Here is an 18,751-nt window from a genome sequence, read left to right as displayed (position 1 = left end):
TCTGTCCGAACAGAACAGCAATAAAAACACCAGTCTTCCTGACATCGATGTGTGATTATCATGTGATTTCAGGAATCTGTTTGTCATGTGATCCATTTTTGAGAATCCTGATTTGCTGCTGCACTCATTTCCCAGGCTATATTTTTGTAAATAACAATCCATGTTGTAGGAAAAACTGGAGAGCAGCTTGGTGGAATGGGACTAAGCTGATGTCTTGTGCCAACTACAGAAAACACTTCAGCAACCAAGTGTGGACATAACCTAAAATACAACTCAGACAGTGTCGAAAAACAGCATTGTACTTGTATTGGGTTAATCAAGTATCACACGAATGGTGCAGAAAATCAGGCTCATTTCATTCTAACATAACCCTGTTTGCTCCCATACAAATGTGAGATTTAAACTTTATTGTTCCTATTTATGAACAATATGTTTAAATTTTATTGTTACAAGAGAAAGGGCTTTTAGGATGAGGACTAAAAAAACCTAATGGTACCTCGGATAACAAATTTGGCTGAAGTGTTAACTTCCCCAAATTAAGTAAAGAGCAGAAAATAGAAGCTATTGTTATTATTGTTATTTAGAACTTGTAGCCCCATAAAATGTAGTTGGCTAATGAAATACTAATTGTAGTAATGCTAACGCTAGGTTAACTGGGTCCGGCTGGGCTGGGTTTACTAAAGTAAGATAGTTAGCCAGACATGCTAAAGTTTACACATACATACTACACAGTGGAATGGACTATTTATTATTATTATTATTATTATTATTATTATTATTATTACCATCATTATTATTATTTAGAACTGGTAGCCCCATAAAATATAGTTGGCTAATGAAATACCAACTGTAGTAATGCTAGCGCTAGGTCAGCTGGGTCCGGTTGGGCTGGGTTTACTAAAGTAAAATAGTTAGCCGGACATGCTAAAGTTTACACATACATATGACACAGTGGAAGGGACTGTTTATTATTATTATTATTATTATTATTATTATTATTATTATTATTATTATTATTCAATTACTACTGATACATTTACATAACTTTTAGCCCCTTAAAATGCAGTTGGCTAATGAAATACTAACTGTAGCAATGCTAACACTAGGTTAGCTGGGTCTGGCTGGGTTGGGATTACCACAGTAAGATAGTTAGCCAGACATACTAACGTTTACACATACATACTACACACTGGCAGGGCTAGCAATCAGAATGACAGTCTTTCCAACAACTTTCAGAAAAAAATGTGTGTCATCTTACACAAACAGTACACAGCGAGGAAGCTAATGTGTAACCTTTGTCATTTAGTCTCTGTGGTTCAATCATTAAATTCTACTGAAAGAACACCTCAAGTCAGCTGGAGTGATTTACCTCAATGCAGTTCACAAGATGACCGACTCTTGTTGTGTGAACACTGGGTCACGATTTCTCAGTTAGTTGTAACTCACACCTTCCTACCATCAGCCTGCATTTCATCAAGCCGAGGCCTGCAGGGTCTGACAGACAGACAGACAGATAGAGACGATATAAAGCTGGTCTGGCTCCGGACCAGCTGGACCTGCTCTATCAGTTACCTTAGCGTGACCCTCTGAAACTGGCATTATACGATCCCAGTGATCGGCCAACTCATGACCTGGAAAGCTCATTGCATTTTTGGAGTTTTCTATTTAATCACAATGCGTGCCAAAAGGTAATAGAACACATACTCTCCCTCAGCTGTAATTCAATACAGTGTGGAATGATTCTGGTCAGATATGTGCAGAAAGTATAAACGTCAGAACAGCACTTTGTATGGCCTCATTAAGTCTGTGCACTTGGGGACTCTCAGTCTTTTACATATTAATAATGAGACAAAACACACATTAGAATAAGCCTTAAAGCGCAACTTGATTTTTACGCATGTGCTTTTTACACTTACTGCTCAATTAGCTACACACAGCAAACAGACCCACAGCAACTGTGCATTAATTCTACCCATAAGCCTCCACATTAGTGTTTCTCCGGTACCTCGGTTTCCTGGAGCGCCGGCAGAGGGGAGGTGGTCGGGTGTCGGGTTTAGACAGCTTCCCCGCTGTGACCTCTGTTTGACCCCACATTTAACTCCCACCACTCCTCCTTGTGCTGAAGCCCTGGGAAGTCTCCCAGAGCCGCAGCTCAATCCCTGATCCCATCACAACACATTAATATTTATGGGAATTGAAGGGAACATTTCAGACACATTATCAGTGTTTTGTGCATAATCAGGGCTGCTGAATTCCACATACGACAATCTAACACATCCTTCCGCGTAGGTGGCTGTTAACAGTCCATTATGCATTTTTTCTGCCAATCTATAGCAAGAAAATATACTGCATGCATGTAAGTCTGGTATGAAACTGATTTATAATTGCATTTAAATACATTAAAAATGACCATATCATTGCATCCTGGCATTACTGAAGATAAAGGCGTCTTTTGACTGAGCAGTGACAAAAATGTTACACATTCACTGCAGTTCAGTAAACAAGGTTGATTGCTCATTGGCTCATCTTCGCACCAAAAAACCTCGAAAAAGGGAGAAGATGAGATTGTGAAGCTTGGTTGTAGCAAGGAAAAAAAGAGTGAAACATGAAAAGCAGACTTTGCAAAGTCAGTTTACGGTAAATAAGTTTTTATGGGTCTTAGCAGCAGTGAGATTGTGGTCCAAAATGTCTCACAGTACGACCTAAGAGCGCCATTTTTGACAAACAACCACAGATTTCCCCACACTTGTCTCAAGATTTTCAACTTTGCACAGTGCAAACGGCTCACGACCACCGAGAGATTTTACTATCTTCCCAAAAAAGCATGATAGCCTATTTAGATCTTGAATTATGTTCTGAACACATCCAATAAAGCATAGCAAGTGCCATGATGTTGAGACACCGTGTACTTGGCAGGGTACCATTCATTTTTTTGGTCCAATTGTACCCTCCACAGGCAGCGAGGAGCCTCATAAATCACAATGACACCCTGCGTCTGGTCTGCCTCGTAAAACAACACAGTCTTCTGACAGAGGCAGCACTCCGAGGCCTCAGCGTGTGAACATATACACACAAACACTCACACACACACATATATATACTATATATAGCCATATGAGCCTGACAACGACCTTCTGTTCCATGAAATAGAGAGTCCTACTTCTCACCTATCTTCAAATCTCACAAATCTAGCTTGTGCTGCTGTGGGCTATGATGCTTAATGATGGGTTGTCACATTGCCTCATTTCCTGTGGGAGACGATATTCTTACTCTTTCTGCCCATTACCTGCACGACATGCAGCTCTACGGTGACATTTGGTCACATGGTGACACTTTATATCCACCCATTAGCCTGTTTCCTCCTCTAGTCTTACGCTCATTAAAAGTCACATCTGTTTGGCTGCCGCTGCGGACCGGCCCCGTGCATTTTATGGCCGAGCTGTACATCCCCCCCCCCCCCGCTCGCCCGCCCTACTCCATGCATGCTTTATTCTTGGCTTATCCCGCTCCCTCCGCCCCCCCTCCCCAACACTTTTCACAGCAGCGGCGACAGATTCAGACTTCCATAAGCTCCCTCTCCAACAGAATCAGCCCATATTGGCCTGCTGAAGAGACTCTTGGGTACAGATTTCATTTCATCCAGATTAAGTATTGGACAAAACATCACACAAATCAAATTTCCATCAAGTCTGGGCCACATGTCAAGGGATGCGCTGGGAAAAAAACCTTGTACACAGGCACACAGTTTCAGTAACCAAAATGCCTCTATTTATGTTATTTAATCAAAGAATAACCATTTAATTACAGTCTATAATGAATGCAGATGACTATTAAAAATGGTAAAATGTCTGACTACTTGAAGGTCCTTAAATTTGATCTTAACTCCCACAATTTAATTGGGACATTGGGGATAGTATTTCACAGTGTTTACGTCAACTACAGAGCGCCTTATAAAGCAGGATTAAAAAAATAGTGAGAGAGATAAAAGGAAAACAAAGACAATGGAAATAAAAAAATAAATTGAGAGGAGACAGACAGGCTTGGAACAACGATAAAACATAGAACATTAAAGCACATTGTAAAAATGCTTCCCTGTACAACTGCGCTTTGAGAAGTGGTTTAAAAGATGCTACTGATCTGGCTAGCCTCAGCTCTGGCAGAGTGTTTCAGACCTCAGGAGCCTCGACAGCAAAGACCAGGTCACCTTTTGTTGAGCGCAGAGTCCTTGGAACAACCTGTAGTGCTCTGCCAGAAGACCCGAGGCTACGCTCCCCCTCATAAGAAGTTATAAAAAGGTCTGATGTGTAGCTCGGAGCCAAACCCCTGCTGAGCCTCAAAATAAACATCCATCAATTTTCTAGATACTTAAGGTCAGGACTGTGGTGGCAGCCCAGCAAGTAAAGTGTCTTTTTTTTCCCCTCTTACAACTTCCTCCAGCTTCTCTTGGGAGAGCTCCCACTAGTGCTGAGAGACTGGAGGGATGAGGGGGGGGATTTCTATCAGGTGCCTGAACCACCTCAACTGGCTCCGTTCAACATACTGAAGCAGTGTCTCGGGGTCCTGACACCTCATCATGACGCATAATCCCACTTGTTGCAGACACATTCTTACGTTACATTTGCACTCCCCAGAGCTCCTGGCCCATAGCTAAGGGTCACATTAGCAAAACCCAGTGCTCTGTTTTGCAGTTAAAAGGGTTGTGTTACACATTTTAACCCATTACTGTAGAGCTGCAGCGAACCATTATTTTCATTTTTGATGAATCTACTGATTATGTTCTCAATCAATTCATCATTTAGTCAATAAATTGTCAGAAAAAGGTGAAACATGCCCACCACGTTACATCAGATCTTTATATTGCATGTTTTCTGTGACCATCAATCCAAAATACAAAGATATTCAATGTACTATCACACAGGAGTATGAAGATCAGCACATCAGTTGATTTTTGTTCTTCCAGGAAACGCTTTCAAAAGTCTCCTTAGTATCAGCGTCAAAGACTCAGAACTGAGCCAGAAAGCATGTTTTCACAAGTTATGTTGCTGACAAAAACAAGCTCACCTTAAGGTCCATTAAGCAGCTGCTCTGGAGCTTTTGATCGTATCACATAATCTTCCTCAGCCGATCCGCCCGCTTAAGATATGTGATATGATCCAAAGCTCCAGAACAGCTCTCAAGCTGCCTTTCACGTGTTTTGTCAACAGCTGTTTCCAAGGTCAACAAGGAATTTTGAAAATCATCCAGTAGCAGGAATTTGGGTTTTTCTTATGCAAGATAGTTGCTGCTCAACAACTTTAAAATCTCAGATTGTCCTTGAACGCATCAACAGGGAGCTGTCAGAACAGTACCTGCACACCCATAAATTACTATAAACAATATACGTAATGTGAGAAAATAAGGGTGGTGAAGTGTTTATAGAGAAGGATTACGTATCTCAAACAAATCCATGTCTCTGCAGGTTGATTTTCAGTGAATGTCTTCTTTGCAGATAAAAAAAAAAAACAATCTCAAGTCTCACAGTACGCTTTGGACAAATAGTCAGCAGCAAAGTAAAACATTAATTTGTAGCTAAATTGGCTAAAACATGCAAAACCATGAGTAAAGCTTTGAAGTCAAGTTCATTCAAGGCATCAGAACCAGGAATAGAAAATCACATAATGACTCACAAGCAATGAGTGCTGCTAATGATACTGTGGCAGCAGTTTTTAGCCTGAAAGGCTTAGTGATCCTTCTTTCCTGCACAGCCAATAACCACCAGCCTGACAGTATGGTTACTATATGACTGTTGCTTTTCACACATGATTAGTTTAAAAGCTCACATAAGCACTGTTAAGTCCTTTACTGTTACATGATGCTATGCTCTGCTGTGTTAAATAAAAGGGTTAATAATCATAAACATCACATCAGCATCTCACAGTGAGAATGAACAATAACAGGCGCGATGAAAGAAGGGCAGAGCAGACACACAGACAAAAAGACAGACAGACAGAGGAGGGAGACAGACATGAGTGTCGATTTTCAGGGTCACGTCACGCCGGTGGAGGGCTGATCAGCAGGGCAAAGCACAGGTTCAAAGTTCAAGCCTTTAATAGCCCCGCTGAAACAACGGCGCCTTCATGTCATCCGTTCACGCCTAACCTCCGTGCAACCCCTGATCCTCCCCGACACAAACCTCTCGGCTTCTAAATGAAACTCTTACGAGGAAAAAAAACCTTTTGCATAAACATTTAGTAATCTCCCCTCTCGCCACCTTCCCAGCTTGCAGACCCGAGGGCCTCTTTTAGCGGGATTTGTCTTGTACGCACCTGTAAAGACTCTCAGAAGGAAACACAGCCAAGAATAAAAAGCAGCTCTGGCTTTCATTTTTTTTTCCTCCATTCACCGAGCTAAGGCAAGCCATCCAGCGTCTGCACTTGAAGCTTCCACTGCATCAAAAAAAAAACTGAGCGGCATCAGAGGAAAGCGCGCGCTCGGCGGCGTGTTTGTAATTCAGCTCCACGAGCCTGACAGACGGATCTGAGGCCTCCCACAGATGCAGGCAGAGGTCACCAGCCCTTGCTAAGCCTTGGTTTCCTACAGACTCTTCTGATATCTCATTTCAGCAGTTCAAGGGCTTTTTAGACAAGATGATGTAATCCTCAGGCACAAATCCTCAACACATCTCCTTTATTCATTTTCGTTTTTTACTGTTTTAGGCTTGAAATGCTTGAGACGCTGGCAATTAAAATAATATACCAGCATTATGACGTTTGGTTGAAAGTAATGGCCGTACAGCGGGGAAAGGAAATAAAGGGCAATGTGGAGGAAATGACAAGCTTGACATGGATTTAATGCAGCAAATGCTTGGCATGTGTCTTTGACTAATGAGCCAACAGGACATATCTGATTCCTGGTTTCCAATATAACTCACTATTTAAATTCCAGCAGGCTGTTGCACCACCTCTGTCTACATTCAAACATGGCTTAGTTGGAACATAGTGTGAGAGTTAGTCTTTAACTCTCTCATGTCAACAGACAAGCTAGTTATAAAACAGAGTTAGAGTAGTGGGTCATTCCTTATGAGCTGTTGTCATGGAAAAACGGTTAGAAACGACACCAACATGCACACGTGATCATCATTTATGCTGCATTCACTTGTTATGGGAATTCCTGACGGTACCGCTTCTGAAACGGATGGCCCGACATTAACACCCACTTTACGCCGCGATTGGCCAGATGTGCGGAGGTGAGAAAAGGTTTGAACGTTTCATGTGAACAGCCGAGTGCAACACTATACTGTCTGAAAATGTGATCCCCTACCCTCACGTTGTGTGTGAATGCTACTCTGGTTGAAACATCACTTTCACCAACAAGGTTTTGACGGTAGCTTAGTTAAGTAGCTGCACAAGTTGCAACTAACCAAAGTGGCGAGTTTAGTTTGGAGCTGAGTAGCAGCTTGACTTTAGACTGGAGCTTACGATCACACTCATGTCAGCCTTGAATCAACTAAGGTTCTACTACAACTGACTTTGAGAAGCTCATAAACAATATATTTCAATGACTGCCGCTTTGCAAAGACATGCTTACCTTGGTTCAGATGGCGAGACTCCTTTTTTTAAATTACTGTCCATCTCCAGTGTTTTTTTAGGCAGCGTAAAGCAGACCTTGAGATTTGTAATCAGGCTTAGCATTTAAAAGGAGGGGAAAACTCATTTAAAGCCTGCCAATAATCAGGAAGGTGATTAAAAAAAAGCCCGGCGCAGCTTTGTGTTTTATGATCTGTTCATTGCTTTTACCGACACAGAAACGGAGAAAAGGGTGACGAACATGAGAAGGAGCAACAGATCTTTATCTGTAAGTCTGTAGTCAAAATAAAGAGCAAACAAATAAACCCAGGCCTGAAATTAATAACAGGACGATACTGCTTTAATACTATACACCACTGGCTCATGGGACCTTTGTAGAGTGCAGAAAATGGATTCTGGTTCAAAGGGTGGGGAAGGGATGTCCTTTAGTGCTTGGACTTCCTCCAACAGTTCTCTGGAATCAGCTACAGGAAACCTGCACATAACTGCAGCCAGAACAAAATGGAAGAGGAGGAAGAAGAGGATGAAACTCAAATGACTCCCCTGAGCTGCTGGTGTAAGACACAAAAACTGTATCTTTTATACATGTTCATCAGTGCCTGGTGTGTTTGAAACAATTTAGGAAGCATAGGGAAACATGAGTAAACCGCATTTCCTGAGAGCGATCCACAGGCTGAAGATAAAGCAAATACGGTGTCCTGCTACCAAGAAAACCCTGAAAGCATCACCGTCCCATGCTGGTTTCGAAAAGCTGTCCAGGGAAATGTGATTAATGTTTTCCACAAACTCAGAAGAGGACGTCTAAGAAGATTTGGACAGAGAAAGAAAGAGAGTTGCACTTTTCAAAGTAGTCGAGTTCAGTAATAGGCTAACATTAAACTGAGGAATCCGCTGCCAAGGAAGGCGGCCCTCCCATTAATGAGTCATGGAAGACCACAAGCAGCGGTCATAAAAACGCAACAGCCGAGAGCAAATTAAACGGCGAAACGAGAAAAAAAGTGGAACGGAATGGTTTTCTGTGCATCACCAGAATCAGGGGGAAAAGACAATCAGCAGCTTTTGTCGTCTTCTTCGTTAGACCAGATGTGAGCGGCACCGAGCAGCGTCATCCCCGATCCCGGCTGCCAGGCTCGAGCTCCACGCGCAGACAAAGAGGACACACATGGGTGAGGTGCAGCTCTCCCTGCGTCTGTGGCAGCCTGGAATGTGCTGTGGGTTTACTGGGTTTATAAATAACCGTCAGAAACGGGCAGACACAAAAGGCGCCGCTGTTCTAAGCCGGACCGCTCTCGCAGAGCACCCCTCGCCACCCTCCCGGTTACTACCAGCGTCTCGCCGGGGCAGTTAGCACCAGTGCTCGACCCACCCAGCCCGCATGCATGTGTGTAGCCCTGCAGCCCCAGCATCGCCAGCCCTGCTCCATCTGAATGGTCAAAAGGAAGGAGTAGTCAAAGCAACCTTTAAGAGCATACAAGGTGGTATTGTGTGTGTGTGTGTGTGTGTGTGAGAGAGAGAGAGAGAGAGAGAGGGGGGATGCAGGTTAAGAGAGGAAGGAGGGAGGATTGGGTGTTACTGTTATTGTATTTTTTACAGAAACAAACTGTCAGTTTGTATTTGTATTGCTACCATACGGAGTAGCAGGATCTGGACTTTTCAACCATTTATCCAATACTTTTAGATATCTGTTTTAACTATTTTAACCATTTACCCGGCCATAGTATTAGAACACTACTTTTATCAATCTACTTCAACAATTTTCAATACTTAAAAGTAATGATTTCGAAGTTTTTCATCTAAATAAAGAATGAAGCAACACAATGGCGATGACTGATGACAGTATTGCAATATTTATATATTTGCAGTATTATGAACATTCCTGGAAAAATGCTGTATTAAGTTAATGCTATTACAAACTTTACATGTCCTACTGCTGCAGCTCCATATTAAAAGCACCCAACTGGCAAAATACAGCTTAACTTTTATGATGAAGCACTCACAGGAACCTCAGTGTGCTTGTCGGTAAGATTAGCAATTACCTCTTTCGTTCATCAAAAAGGATCAACTGCTTTCACCGCGCTCTGTTGTCTGCAGACTCGTGCCGTGTGCAGCATAAACTCAGGTCCCGTCTGCTCACAGAATGAAGGCCAATTATTGCCTGATTTCTTTATTAATAGAACTATAGTTTGCTTTTCTGCCCCCTTTAGAATTACATTTTTAAGCTGTTTCAACTGTCCATTATATGACCTTTATCTACATATTTTACCAATTTGTCTATAATCTTATTTTAGCTCATTTCAAGAAGCTATCCTTTACTTTAGCGAATGTAAAACATAACGTCTACATTTTAAGACATTGCTTGCTGACTTTTTCATGCACGTGATGTGTAGGTGTCATCACTGCCTGATCCGAGTTCTGCATGCGTGAGTGGTTGGGGTTAGGATTACCCATCAGTCACGTGTGAAAATCTGACCCATGCACATGTGCTACTCAGATGCCAGTGACAGGTGTTACAGGTGTCTAGGTGTGGGTGCATACATTTATATTTTTTTCCCAATTGTGTTGAGCTCCTTCCACATACCAACCAGCAACTGCAGAAGTATCCTCTGGGGTACAGAGATAAAACCCATCCGACTGGGACCAAACTGCCAGACAACACACCAACTCAAACAGCAATAAGGTAGTTTCGGAAACAATGAGACCATGTGGCTCTAAGTGTGTGGTTGTCCAGTATAATGGCATGAAAAGTGGCAGGCACTCATTTCGAAAAGCAGCGAGTGCGTCTGTGCTACTATTTTGCTGCGCCAGAGCTGATAGGACGGGATTATGACGAGAATCAATCCATGCTGCCACATTACAGCCTTCATCCCTTCGCTCCTGGTTGCTGGGGAGCAGGAGCCTGCTGCTGTCTGCGCCTGGAGCTCGACCAAGATAGAAATCAGTCTGGTTTTTATCTCTCGGTGCTCTCGTCACCTTTCCAGCCCTCCATTCGTCCCTTCTCTCCCTCCCCCACCTTTTTTTTTTTTTTTTTTTTTTTAAATGAAGGACAGTAATGGCATGCATTGAGCACACTAGAGAGGCAGGGAATGAGGGGGGGGGGGGGGGGTGTAAAGGTGATGGGCTGCACAATAGCTAGTCACACAGCATTTAAATGCTTTTCCCCAGCACACAGTAGAAATGGAAAGTGAGGCTGGCTGGACAATATGTCCTCATGTATGTCCTCGTCTTCGAGCTGTGGAAAATTGGATTGTGATGCCGATTCTGCTCTCCAGTGTGATTTGTCAGTGACACAGTTTTCTCTCGAAAAACACCACAAAGAAAATACATCATCCGAACCAGCTCTGTTTTCGCTGGCCAGGAAGCACAGTTCCTCTCCTTTTAGGGCGCTAGCACAGAGAGTCAACAATGACATGTAGGGAAAACAACCGAAAACAGATGTGTCTGTGTCAAATTTATCATGCCTGTTAACACCTCGATCCAACTTTTTCCCTCCTTAAATCAAACAGAGAAATAGAGCCATTTACAATCAGTCTGATCTCTGATTCCAAAAAAAGTTGGGACGTTGTGTAAAGCATAAATACAAACAGAAAGCAATCATTTGCAAACAAACTGTTTACAGACAACAGTTTTATGAAGTGAGTTCATGTAGTAACATCCTTTATCCAATCATGTGTTCACAAAGTGATGAACCTCACTCCATCCTCGCTTGTGAACGACTGAGCCTTTCCAGGATGATTCATACCCAATCATGATGCTATCACCTGTTACCAATCAACCTGTTTACCTGTGGAATGATTCAAACAGGTGTTTTTGGAGCGTTCCACATCTTTCCCAGTCTTTTGTTGCTCCTGTCCCAACGTGTTGCTGCATCGAATTCAGAATAAGCAGATATTTACAAAAATCTAAAATATCTTGCCTTTGTACTGTTTTCAATTGAGCATATGTCAAAAAGAATTAGCGAAGGATCACAATCTCCTTTGCTTATGTTTAGACAGCATCCAAACCTTTTTGGAATCAGTGTTGTATCCTGGGAGGTCCTTTTTTAAGAGCTGAAACAAAAAAATTCACTCAAACTATTGATTTCAGTCACCCGCCTTACAAAACAGTATCAATCATTCAGAAATAAAAGGACAACTTAATGTTTTCAGCACTGGCTGGATGAGACAACATTTTTAGGGCGCCATGTTTTCGAGTGGAACATTTCCTGGTAGAGATTTCCATTTCTCCCTGTGGGTGCGATGTGATTGACAGCGAGCAGAGCGCAGTTGTGTTGCATGCAGTGATGTGAAAATAGTCAGCTTGGGCAAAGTGAAACAGCAATACAACAGGGGAAACTGAAAAGCCAAACCTCAGTGTTTCGATGTGATGTCTTCTGCACCTCTTTCACACTGGCAGCTTTTTTTCATACAATACAAATACATAAATAAGAAGCAATAGCAGAGACCTCATATCTCCATCCAAGCTGACTGTGTTCAAACAAAGCAACTTGATGATTAATCTTGTGTGGCATTCAGCAAAGAAACAACTCAAAGCAACTGTTCCTTCAAGCTTCTCAAATGTGAGGATTGTTAAAATGGCATTATGTCGTCACACTGCGAATAAAGTTGTCCTTAAATGTTCTTTTTGACACTTACAGTCACTCTGTGGTTGCTGTGGCCCATTTCTTTAACTTTTACATGTCCATTCAAAGCCGTCGGCGCCTTAACTTTAGCAGTTAGCGACATGCAGTTATTTAGCAGACACAAACGCAGCTGCTTGATGCAGAGCGGATCTAATTAAATGCTGTTCCACATTAACAGGATTGAGCGAACCTACAGATTTCTGCCCGCTCCCTCCGGCCTGTGAGTGGCACTCGGTGTAATGCATACGAGCAGGAACCGGACGAAGCACGTCCTGGAATATACACACATCCTGCCAGACGCAAGCGAAACCGACATCCGTACACGCAGATGACCAGCGCGCATTGTGCCTTGGGCTGGTGGTACATGGCGGCGTGGCGGCAGCGTTACGGTCACACAATGGGCGAGTGGATGGATCGTCACAGTGAAGCTGCTTTTCAAGGCTTACAGTCTTTATGTAGCCCTGGGCGATATCGAGAGGTGTAACCTGTAATGTCACTCTCAATCTCAGTCTAATTACAGGTCTCGCTCTACCTCACTCATCTGGATTGAAATTAATATATTCTGTCTTTGCCTGCAGTCATTTTGTTGTCACTGGGCTTCGGGGCTCATGTATCAAAACCCGTGTAGCTCGTGTTTTGCTCTGATTGCTGCCAAATACCAACCAGGAAACTGTGGTCTGTCAAACACATAGTACATATGTGGTGGCCTACAGAGCACACTGTTTGTAAAGTGGTTGCATTTCCCAACATAAACCAGCTAAATCTGAGTGCCGAATGTGGCTTTGCTCTTACCGGATGAAGCACGTCTCAGCGAGAGCCGACAACGAGCTACATGCTAATTATCAGGCATCATGCATGACCCCGGCTCGAGAACAAACTCTGCAGCACAGCACTCAATTTTGGCAATGACTTCACATCTCCTCCTAGATCCAGGTGGAGAACTAAACCGTCTAAATGGACAAAATAAAAAGATATTTGAGCTGAGAGCTTTCTGATATAAACAACAGGCCAGTGCTCTTATAAATAGGGAGTTCGTACGCGAGATCTGCTGCACGACCGTCTCTCTTTGCTCTCTGTTTATGTGCTCACTCACGTTTGTTGAGACAACAGAGCAACTGGTCCAGATCTCAGGGTTTTGCTAGTTCACATGACTGACTGCAATGACGGGGCCGAAAAAGAAAGATTCAAATAATATTTATAATTTCTGGCAGATAACCTACCGCGAGCAGACCGCACAGCCTGCACTCTGGTGCTGCGTGTCACTCCCGCTTACCCCGAAATTTATGGACCTGAAACTTTTCCTGCTATTTCATTTTCCCCATACCATAACAGCCCACTTTAAAACAGCGTGAATTCACTCTGGCTCTCATAGGGGGACTAGAACAAGATATGTGAAGGAAAAGGCCTCCAAGGTCCTGACATTAATAATCTTCCCATTATTTTTACTGTATCATACGAGCGATAGCTGTAACATGCACCCTGAAGCATGTCACTGATCTATGAAACAAAACCCAAGCTTTTACCATTAGTTCACCATTAACTTTGTTGGCATTTGCTTCAATAAGAAACCTAAAAAAGGAGCAGTAACAGGCCATAGAGACTCTATTTAGCCATCACAGCCCACAAAACTATAACACTCTTCTCCTTCACATATTCGTCCTCACATGTAAAGACTAAACTTTCCGTCCCGCTGCTTTATCGCCTTTTCTTGTCAGGTTTTTGAAACATTGCTGCAGAGAATCCAAGCAAATGTCATGTGAATTTCCATGAAGTAAAACTTTTGCAACTTTTGACCCTTCCCTGATTTCGCATTGCTGGTCTGTCCTATGTTTCCCTAAATGCTTTGAGAAGTGATTCACTTGTGCCCCCTGAGAACAAGTTGCACAGGAATTTGCTTCACATGAGCAAGTCGTTACTGTGAAAGACAAAGACTAAAGCTGACAAGTCTGAAAATCAACAGGGTCCACCTTCTGAAGAGCATTAATGCATTCGTCAAGCTTTATCATCATCTGCCCATCAGATCAATATGGTGTTGGAGAGTGTTTGGGCCAGATGGCGACACTGAAGGGGTCAGCAAACGTTTGCCATTCCTTGTCTGGGGACTATGAACATCGACAGCAGCTAAGTCTGGGCATTTACTTTTTTGGGATACACGTTCTTACATCAAAGTGTATAAAGTGGCAGAGACACAAAGGAACACCAAACTCATTAGGAGACATCATCTAGAGACCAAGAGTATCCACCCTTCGTGGCATGTCTGGCCATGACTCTTTAAGAAGTAAAGCTTTGGACCATTATCTTACTTCATAATTAGCAGCCACGATCATTTGACATTAGAGGCCACTGGGTATCTTAATGCACTATTCAGCTTTTTGTTGTTTAGTCTTTTTGTCGCTGGCAAGAAATGAATCTGGAAAGCAGTTCTGCGACATGATCTTTTTTTTCCCAGAGGAATACAATGCTCACTTGTGAGGCCAGATCAGTCTGGGTGGTCCAGCCAAGCGAGCAGCAAATGGACCAGGCCGGACCGGTTCAGCCCAGATTGGACTTTTGTATGGGACGCTCTCTTTTGCCCTCCAAAGCATTTCTCTCCTGCGAAAATGACAGACCTGACAATGCTGCCATTTTTTTTTCCATTTTTAATGAGCTCACAAACGTCCTGAATTGCCCGACTGTTTCCACAAGGAGATTCAGTCAGCAGTTTTCATACATCACACAACAAAAACAAACAACCGAAAAACCCACACAAACAACCCACACTCCGGCCTGCATGGAATTACCGAGGAATATGAAGACAAAGGGGAAATGACGCAATGCTGCTTTTATAATTGATTCTGTTCCACAGTCCCTTCGATAATGGCCTACAGAAATCAAATAACTGCTAATTGCTCCTCCAAACATGAGCACTTGGCTTGTAATGACTGCATGCCTGTCACACTGTCAATTCTTTCTTATGTCTCTATAACTACTACAGCTCATCAGCTTCAACCCTGTAATGAATTCACAGCGCAGCAGCCCTCCCTTCTTAATCATTAAGTGAAGTAATTGCCCAAGATTGCTCAGGGTCCACTCGGCCATTACGAGCCCACGAGTTTGGTCCCTTAGCAACGGGGATCTGCAGGCTGAAGATGATCTCCTGCGTCAGTCAAATTGCAATCACAGAGTTTTATCCATTGTGAGAGCATCTGTCCTGCACAGCTGCCTCCATCCTGTAGAGCTGTAGAACTTCACGACGTTGCAGGGACATAGTGTTTACTTTTATACATATCTTAACCTTTAAATCTGTCCCTCTGTTTGTGGGTTGTTATGTCCAACTTAAACCTCTTAGCACGGCCACTGGACAGCAGACAAGAAAAAGTAATGCAAGCACAGATTTGTTTAAAAATCACACCCTATTTCACTATTTGGGAGAATGTAAACAGCACTCTTTACAGCAACGTCTGTGTCTCCTCTCTCCGGGAGAACCTAACATTGAGAAAAAGGCATCGGGAGGTTTATTTGATTAATTCCAAACAGCTGCTTAATTGCTGCAGCGTTGTGTGCCATTAGGCCATGATGAGCAGCACAGAGCCAGGCTTTAGAGGAGTGAGAAAATAAAGCAGATATCCTCGTCAAAGATCCCTTTCATTGTACTAATGATATCTCAGGCTGAAGGCGTTTGCCTGGTGGAAAGAAAAGACACTTTGAAGAGACTGGTGGGAGAAGATGACACACAGCCACTGTTTTCTGTACGTCTATATGATGTCGCGCTTCAATCATCAATACTGTATTCTTTATAGGCCTAATTATACATATCTGAATAAAAATATAGAACATCTACCGATGGCTGCAACATAACATCTGCAGCCAAATGTGGACACTGAACTAACTAAAGTCCACATACTTTTGAAAGATGATCATTTTGCAGTTCAGATTTCTGCTTACTCCACCACACATACACACACACCATAACAACAGGAGATAGTGATGAAGATAAATACGACTGTCATGAATTTATGTGGATTTCATTACAAATTTCCCTCAGCTGAATGATGAAATGAGACATCCCAGCCACTCTTAGTGCAACACCGTGGTTTTATGTTTGAAATGATGTCATCTCCATCATCCCACAACGGTTTATGGACTGATCGTAACCGTGACAATGCCGGATTGTGTAGCCATAAAGAAAAATAGCAAAGTTGTCCACCTCTGCAGCTGGAAAACGTGGTTCCTTTAAGGACACTGAAGTCACAAAGGGAGTGAGCGGTCGTCTGAGCGGGGACTTTATCAACGGTAATGGCCCATATTGAAATAAATCTCTGGAGCAGGGGTGTAGCATTGATGCTTAACAAGCCCTGTCAAGAGACGGCTTTGCATACATTGAGCAGCATTGTGGGAGCTGATGAGGCACCGCTCCAGTACTCAGGAGGAACGGGGTTCACATTCCTCTGCTATATCCAAACACAGGCATATTCAGAAACTAGTTCTTACGCATCACCTGGAAAACCTAAATGGCTTTCATCTGCAGCACCCTAAACCCTGCTTATAATTAATACCATCTCAACAGCAACGCTGCCTCTAAGTATACTCATAAAAGCCTATTAGCCCCATGCATCAGCATGCTCTAATTGTTTGTTTGAAGTGGATTTCTGGAGTGTCACTGCCTTTCAGGCCCCCCTCCAGCGCTCGCTCTCACTCAACTTGAGTGACAACGGCGCTCACTGCGGCCCGGGGGCAGAGGGCAGGAATCAGTCAGTGAGGGCTGAAATGAAAAGAGCAGCCCTAGCACGGTTGGCACGGGGCAAACCGCCAGAGAAGCTGCGAGCAGGGGTTGACTTAATAAGCAGCGCCGTTTTAAGTTCCCACCATGAGCGGCACATCAGCGGCCCACGGGCAGCGGCCGCCAAAGCCTGAGACCGAGCGCCAGCCCGCCAGCCCGCCAGCCCGCCCTCCCCCTCTGCCCCTAGCTCCAACATCCGTCCGGCACCCCAGCGCCCGGCCTTGATCTACTATTACCACCCGTCACTTGCCATTCCATTGAAGAAAAAAGGCCGTTTGTTGCATGAAGGGATAAATGGGTGAATAACTACGTTTCTAATCAAGCTGAAAGGATCTCTACAAGATAAAACGGGGCAGAGTTACAAGTGGACGAGAGATCTGCTGATCTGGAGGAAAGAGAAAGATCCACAGACCCCCCTGTGTGATAACAAGCTTCAACTATACTGTCATGTTTAACCTTCTGCGCTGCCAATAAATTATCCACCTGAGTGTGTCTCTGTTGAGTCACGCAAATACAGATGGAATATATGATGTGGAAAAGGAAAGCTACATTGATTTTTAGGACAAAAGCAGACTCAAGACAACGAAGAAGGAATGTGAAAAAATATTTCTTGAAAAGGGAGAAAACAAAGCATTTCAACTCATTGTTTTCCTTTTTTTCCCCCCTCTCTCTGGTCTGTGTCGAGGTTCCATGTTGAACAGAGAGCGATATCAAAGCACGTGAAAAACAATGCATGACAAACACTGCATACCGGAGTGAAGTCTACAGTGACGTCCATCTTGCTGTGGTAAGGCATAAAAAAAAGCTTGAGAACAACAACAAAAAAGCATCGGGAGAGAGCGGCGCCATCGCTACGCTACGGTCTTGATCACCTGTCGAAGGCGCCGGCTGCCATCAAGGAGCGCAAACGAAATAACGCGAGCAAAAAATGGCACCCAAACTCTGGCATGCAGGTGGGAAAGCAAGACTCTATCTGTAATTCAGCAAGTTTCAGTGAAACATCTAACAGATATTAAGGTTTCAAAGCCAAAGTATTTAACTTCCATATAAGCAGCTTTGCAGTATTTCCAAACATTTAAATTTGTAGCAGCTCTTAGCAGGATTGGTTGATGTTGACAACACAGCACGGCGCCTGGCCTATTGAGGGGAGCTTGTTGCAGAGAAGTTGGAGAGAGGAAAAGGTTTGGGGGGTGGGGGGTATGGCTTGGGGGGGCGGTAAAGAGGATTACGAGGGGCCAGCTACGAGGGGGTATTGTTAGAGCCTGAGAAAGTGTGCAGGAAGAGCAGCACACACTCTGGAAATGAAACTCTGGCCGTCCAGATGAATAACAGGATGCTGTGAGATACAGTTCTGCACAGTAACGCACACTCCTCGCCCACAATCGCTGAAATTACATTAATATTCACATCCCCATCTGTGCACGGGATGATTCATGAAGATGGGCGATCCCCGAAATGTGTTGAGCATAAAAAGATATACATATCATGGGAGCGCTGCAGTATTCGAGTGAACTGCCTGTTTAGCATAATTTTGACCAAAGCGATTGCCTGTTGGAGTGTTTCCATTTTGCAGCGGCTGCGTTTGGCAGGCTGAGATGACAGAGTGCTGCTCATCAGGGAAATAGCTGGGCAGGAGGATGTTGCTGAGAGGCAAAACCCACCGTGTCTGTATATGCAATTATCAAAAAGACCTTGAGCTGGGGCCATGAACGATGAATATGTGTCCACATCACAGCGCTACAAATTTGTGACAAAAGAGAATCCAATTCTGTTCTTATTACACATTAAAGGCCCTGAAAACACAATTTC

General features: G+C 43.5%; 1 protein-coding gene across 2 annotated transcripts in view; it reads right to left on the bottom strand.

The window, feature by feature from the left end:
• The window catches only part of nxn (nucleoredoxin), a 57,434-nt gene that overhangs the window by 22,144 nt on the left and 16,539 nt on the right, over positions 1 to 18,751 (bottom strand). The window contains exon 1 of one of the 2 annotated variants that reach the window (XM_041941072.1): positions 7,567 to 7,664. The exons of the other annotated variant lie outside the window; for it this stretch is intronic. The gene's annotated coding sequence lies outside the window, so the exon portion shown is untranslated. Of the gene's footprint in view, positions 1 to 7,566; positions 7,665 to 18,751 lie in introns of those variants that run through there. 2 annotated transcript variants of the gene reach the window in all.

Source organism: Chelmon rostratus, chromosome 7 (assembly GCF_017976325.1).
Source record: "Chelmon rostratus isolate fCheRos1 chromosome 7, fCheRos1.pri, whole genome shotgun sequence".
In the NCBI taxonomy this organism is placed as follows: Eukaryota; Metazoa; Chordata; class Actinopteri; order Chaetodontiformes; family Chaetodontidae; genus Chelmon; species Chelmon rostratus.
This window is presented reverse-complemented; position numbering and strand designations above follow the sequence as displayed.